We start from the raw sequence: 6,000 nt of genomic DNA, 5'->3' as shown, positions 1-6,000 counted from the left end.
AGGTCTATTGCAGTGGTTCCCAAACTTGTTCCGCCGCTTGTGCAGGGAAAGCCCCTGGCAGGCTGGGCCGGTTTGTTTACTTGCCGCGTCCACAGTTTCGGCCGATTGCGGCTCCCAGTGGCCGCGGTTCGCTGCTCCAGGCCAATGGGAGCTGCGGGAAGTGGCGGCCAGTACGTCCCTCAGCCCACGCCGCTTCCCACAGCTCCCATTGACCTGGAGCAGCAAACTGCGGCCACTGGGAGCCGCGATCGCCAAACGTGCGGACATGGCGGGTAAACAAATCAGCCCGTCCCGCCAAGGGCTTTCCCTGCACAAGCAGCAGAATAAGTTTGGGAACCACTGGTCCATTGTATTAAATGAATGGTTTATGTATTATTGAGGGCTGGGATTGTATGTTACCTCTTAAGGGGGGGAGATGTGCAAGACCTGGGGGTTCAAAGGACTCTATTGAGCAATGTGCCAGACAGAAATGGACGTTTGGAACAATAAGTGTGTGAAGTGATTTTCCTGGGGGGAGGTGAATGCAAATTCCTCACCTCTAGTTGTGTAAATACCTAGCCTTTAGAAACAATGGCCTGAGGTAAGCCATTGTCTGCTGATCGCTTGTTATATGAGAACAAGATTAAAGGCCAAAATTATATAAAGGAAAGGCTAAAATATTCATGGCTGTTCTGTTTCTGAGACAGTTATGAACTTGTAACCATCAGGAAAACCAGTTGGGGAGTTTTGAAGGACTGACACATATGAGACCCTGCAGTAGGAGTTGGAGTTACTTCTGGTAAGCTTTTTAGTATGCACATGCAGGGGGCGGGGAGTGTTATTGTGTTTCTCTGTAATGCTTGCACTTTAAGAATAAATATGCTTGATTATAAAGAGCTGTATGGTAACTTATAACTACGGGTCATTATGCTGTTCATAGTCTCTGGAGAGAAAGCAAAGCACAATCTGGCTTGCTGGGAAAGCTGGCAAAGCTCTACAGATATAGAGCAGGTTGCACAGAGGAGCCAAGAGGCCAGTGAAGAAGCTTGGCAACATGTGACCTCCAGAAGAGATAAGCGGAATGTCCGGGTTCCAGTAACACAGACACAGGTAACTAACCGCTTTCATGTTCTCTCCACAGGTACCGTTGCGGAGAGTGGACCAGATGATATGTCTGGGGCGAGAAAGCAGAAGGAGACTCCGCTGGTTGGAAGGCATGAGATGCGCTGTCCTGAGGTTGGGGGTTCCACGACCACCACTCCCAAGAGGAGAAGGCGGGTGGTGGTGGTCGGGGACTCTCTCCTCCGGGGGACTGAGTCATCTATCTGCCGCCCTGACCGGGAAAACCAAGAAGTCTGCTGCTTGCCAGGGGCTAAGATTCGCGATGTGACGGAGAGACTGCCGAGACTCATCAAGCCCTCGGATCGCTACCCCTTCCTGCTTCTCCACATGGGCACCAATGATACTTCCAAGAATGACCTTGAGCGGATCACTGCGGACTATGTGGCTCTAGGAAGAAGGATAAAGGAGTTGGAGGCGCAAGTGGTGTTCTCGTCCATCCTCCCCGTGGAAGGAAAAGGCCTAGGTAGGGAGCGTCGAATCGTGGAAGTCAACGAATGGCTACGCAGGTGGTGTCGGAGAGAAGGCTTTGGTTTCTTTGACCATGGGATGGTGTTCCATGAAGGAGGACTGCTGGGCAGAGACGGGCTCCATCTTACGAAGAGAGGGAAGAGCATCTTTGCCAGCAGGCTGGCTAACCTAGTGAGGAGGGCTTTAAACTAGGTTCACCGGGGGAAGGAGACCAAAGCCCTGAGGTAAGTGGGAAAGCAGGATACCGGGAGGAAGCACAGGCAGGAATGTCTGTGAGGGGAGGGCTCCTGCCTCATACTGGGAATGAGGGGCGATCAACAGGTTATCTCAAGTGCTTATATACAAATGCACAAAGCCTTGGAAACAAGCAGGGAGAACTGGAGGTCCTGGTGATGTCAAGGAACTATGACGTGATCGGAATAACAGAGACTTGGTGGGATAACTCACATGACTGGAGTACTGTCATGGATGGTTATAAACTGTTCAGGAAGGACAGGCAGGGCAGAAAAGGTGGGGGAGTAGCACTGTATGTAAGGGAGCAGTATGACTGCTCAGAGCTCCGGTATGAAACTGCAGAAAAACCTGAGTGTCTCTGGATTAAGTTTAGAAGTGTGTGCAACAAGAGTGATGTAGTGGTGGGAGTCTGCTATAGACCACCGGACCAGGGGGATGAGGTGGATGAGGCTTTCTTCCGGCAGCTCACGGAAGCTACTAGATCGCATGCCCTGATTCTCATGGGTGACTTTAATTTTCCTGATATCTGCTGGGAGAGCAATACAGCGGTGCATAGACAATCCAGGAAGTTTTTGGAAAGTGTGGGGGACAATTTCCTGGCGCAAGTGCTAGAGGAGCGAACTAGGGGGGGCGCTTTTCTTGACCTGCTGCTCACAAATCGGGTAGAATTAGTGGGGGAAGCAAAAGTGGATGGGAATCTGGGAGGCAGTGACCATGAGTTGGTTGAGTTCAGGATCCTGACGCAGGGAAGAAAGGTAAGCAGCAGGATACGGACCCTGGACTTCAGGAAAGCAGACTTCGACTCCCTCAGGGAACGGATGGCCAGGATCCCCTGGGGGACTAACTTGAAGGGGAAAGGAGTCCAGGAGAGCTGGCTGTATTTCAAGGAACCCCTGTTGAGGTTACAGGGACAAACCATCCCGATGAGTCGAAAGAATAGTAAATATGGCAGGCGACCAGCTTGGCTTAATGGTGAAATCCTAGCGGATCTTAAACATAAAAAAGAAGCTTACAAGAAGTGGAAGGTTGGACATATGACCAGGGAAGAGTATAAAAATATTGCTCGGGCATGTAGGAATGTTATCAGGAGGGCCAAATCGCACCTGGAGCTGCAGCTAGCCAGAGATGTCAAGAGTAACAAGAAGGGTTTCTTCAGGTATGTTGGCAACAAGAAGAAAGCCAAGGAATGTGTGGGCCCCTTACTGAATGAGGGAGGCAACCTAGTGACAGAGGATGTGGAAAAAGCTAATGTACTCAATGCTTTTTTTGCCTCTGTTTTCACTAACAAGGTCAGCTCCCAGACTGCTGCGCTGGGCATCACAAAATGCAGAAGAGATGGCCAGCCCTCTGTGGAGATAGAGGTGGTTAGGGACTATTTAGAAAAGCTGGACGTGCACAAGTCCATGGGGCCGGACGAGTTGCATCCGAGAGTGCTGAAGGAATTGGCGGCTGTGATTGCAGAGCCACTGGCCATTATCTTTGAAAACTCGTGGCGAACCGGGGAAGTCCCGGATGACTGGAAAAAGGCTAATGTAGTGCCAATCTTTAAAAAAGGGAAGAAGGAAGATCCTGGGAACTACAGGCCAGTCAGCCTCACCTCAGTCCCTGGAAAAATCATGGAGCAGGTCCTCAAAGAATCAATCCTGAAGCACTTGCATGAGAGGAAAGTGATCAGGAACAGCCAGCATGGATTCACCAAGGGAAGGTCATGTCTGACTAATCTAATCGCCTTTTATGATGAGATTACTGGTTCTGTGGATGAAGGGAAAGCAGTGGATGTATTGTTTCTTGACTTTAGCAAAGCTTTTGACACGGTCTCCCATAGTATTCTTGTCACCAAGTTAAGGAAGTATGGGCTGGATGAATGCACTATAAGGTGGGTAGAAAGCTGGCTAGATTGTCGGGCTCAACGGGTAGTGATCAATGGCTCCATGTCTAGTTGGCAGCCGGTATCAAGTGGAGTGGCCCAAGGGTCGGTCCTGGGGCCGGTTTTATTCAATATCTTCATAAATGATCTGGAGGATGGTGTGGTTTGCACTCTCAGCAAATTTGCGGATGATACTAAACTGGGAGGAGTGGTAGATACGCTGGAGGGGAGGGATAGGATACAGAAGGACCTAGACCAATTGGAAGATTGGGCCAAAAGGAATCTGATGAGGTTCAGTAAGGATAAGTGCAGGGTCCTGCACTTAGGACGGAAGAACCCAATGCACAGCTACAGACTAGGGACCGAATGGCTAGGCAGCAGTTCTGCGGAAAAGGACCTAGGGGTGACAGTGGACGAGAAGCTGGATATGAGTCAGCAGTGTGCCCTTGTTGCCAAGAAGGCCAATGGCATTTTGGGATGTATAAGTAGGGGCATAGCGAGCAGATCGAGGGACGTGATCGTTCCCCTCTATTCGACATTGGTGAGGCCTCATCTGGAGTACTGTGTCCAGTTTTGGGCCCCACACTTCAAGAAGGATGTGGATAAATTGGAGAGAGTCCAGCGAAGGGCAACGAAAATGATTAGGGGACTGGAACACATGAGTTATGAGGAGAGGCTGAGGGAGCTGGGATTGTTTAGCCTGCAGAAGAGAAGAATGAGGGGGGATTTGATAGCTGCTTTCAACTACCTGAAAGGGGGTTCCAAAGAGGATGGCTCTAGACTGTTCTCAATGGTAGCAGATGACAGAACGAGGAGTAATGGTCTCAAGTTGCAGTGGGGGAGGTTTAGATTGGATATTAGGAAAAACTTTTTCACTAAGAGGGTGGTGAAACACTGGAATGAGTTACCTAGGGAGGTGGTAGAATCTCCTTCCTTAGAGGTTTTTAAGGTCAGGCTTGACAAAGCCCTGGCTGGGATGATTTAACTGGGAATTGGTCCTGCTTTGAGCAGGGGGTTGGACTAGATGACCTTCTGGGGTCCCTTCCAACCCTGATATTCTATGATTCTATGATTCTATGAATATCATAGTACAGGCAGGGAACTATGCAGCCTGAAAAATTCCAGTCAGGAGGAAGAAAGAAGTGGTTTCTACTGAAGAGAGGTGATAGCTTAGGAGCTGGAAGCCTGCAGTGGGTGCTCTTGGTAGACCACGAGGGAGGCATACAGGTGCAGTTGCCCTGAACTGTGACAGTGGTCATTCCTAGATAGTAGCAAACCCATTATCTTTGGCCTGCCACACTCTAGAATAGGAGGGCTTCTATAAGCCTTGGGTTAGGTGAGCTGATCACACTCAGAAAACTTTGACAGACTCTCAAAGAGCCCTCCTCTGATCTCCTTCCCTCATTACTGCTGCCAAATTGTGTCATCACTCAGGAGTTATCCTTGATTGAGTTATCTGGAATTTTTGGCCAAGAGACTGTAGCTTCCGTCAGTGGCACACTTAGACAAGGTATCTGTCTCGGGCCTCTTTGGCCACTTACCACTGGCAAAAAACCATTGTGACATTTTAAAGATGAAAACATGCATAAAAATGAGATTCCAATATGTCCATCAACTGCCCCTGCAGCACAATGGCATTCTATTTCAACTAGAATTCTGTGGAGCTTAGCCTGTGACGCCTGTGAAAATGTAACCCATTGTATAGACTGAGCCGTTTCTGTCTTAAGGGGTAATGTAACATGGCCAAGTAACTGGGATATGAAAGTTGGCTACAGCGTCTCATTAGCATGTTATTATGCATTGTATAGTCACACTGTGCAGTGATATGAAAGCGGCAAATTATTAAGGAGGGGGTGGAAACTAGGGAAATTTTCTGCCTTCCTCTTCCCCACCCACACTTCTCACACCTCCAAAGTATTTGTTCTAAACAGTTGTGTCTAAACAGTTAATAGCTTCCCAGCCAGGAAATACAATTTCTCCTCTCTATGGGCCTGATCCAAAGCCTATTGAAGTTAGTGGGAATCTTTTCACTGACTTCAAAGAGCTTGGGATCAGGCCCTGTATGTTCTGTGGTTCACAGTATCATATTTAGCATGGGAATGGGTTCCCTAGGGAGGTGGTGGAATCTCCTTCCTTAGAGGTTTTTAAGGTCAGGGTTGATAAAGTCCTGGCTGGGATGATTTAGTTGGGGATTGGTCCTGCTTTGAGCAGGGGAGTTGGACTAGATGACCTCCTGAGGTCCCCTCCAACCCTGATATTCTATGCTTCTGTGTTCAATAGCCTGGAACTGGAAATATTTGCTGTAAATGATTTTCACTACATTTGCCAAG

The sequence above is a fragment of the Lepidochelys kempii genome, chromosome 1, assembly GCF_965140285.1.
Source record: "Lepidochelys kempii isolate rLepKem1 chromosome 1, rLepKem1.hap1, whole genome shotgun sequence".
In the NCBI taxonomy this organism is placed as follows: domain Eukaryota; kingdom Metazoa; phylum Chordata; order Testudines; family Cheloniidae; genus Lepidochelys; species Lepidochelys kempii.
This window is presented reverse-complemented; position numbering follows the sequence as displayed.